Genomic DNA, 722 nt, shown 5'->3' with positions numbered 1-722 from the left:
GTTCTCTCCTATGTGCTTCGTGGAATTATTTTCTTTCCTTATAAACCTAAAAGAGAAATATAAATTCATTATTTTACTATTTGTCCAAACTTATAAGTGTGAAAAAGCATGTCATCAAATGAATATGAAGTTTAGTCACAACAGGGCATACAAGAATAAAATATTTAATTTTCTTTGTTTTTAGGTTTTAGTATTGTATTTATTTATTTATTTATTTTTCTTAGTTCATTGAAAGATATGTGATTTATATATATAATTTGACTTTTGTGTGCTTTAACTGAGTTGTTCACACACATAATTCTGACTCAAAACTAAAGTAGATTAAATTATTAAATTATTTACTAAGGAATAATAATTGAATATACTAAAAACAAATATGAATACGAATAGGTGATCGAAAAAGAAGGAATAAATATATGGAAAGAAATAGACTACAGAGAGTCAAGAGTCAGAGGAGAGAAAATTGCTATACTTTTTGATGCTTCAATTTTTCTTACTTTTATATTTTCTTCAGTTTTAAAAAAATAATATTTATATCAAGTAATTGATTTGAGTTGTTAACTTTTATTATATATATTATTCTTCGACATGACATGTGACAATAGAATGGATGAAATAATTGTACTTTTATTACACAAAATTTATATCAATTGCAGCAAGGCAAACAACTATCATATATATATATATATATATATATATATATATATATATATATATATATA

Source organism: Vigna radiata, unplaced genomic scaffold (genome assembly GCF_000741045.1).
Source record: "Vigna radiata var. radiata cultivar VC1973A unplaced genomic scaffold, Vradiata_ver6 scaffold_161, whole genome shotgun sequence".
Lineage (NCBI taxonomy): Eukaryota > Viridiplantae > Streptophyta > Magnoliopsida > Fabales > Fabaceae > Vigna > Vigna radiata.
The sequence above is the reverse complement of the archived record's forward strand: the minus strand, read 5'-3'. Positions refer to the sequence as shown.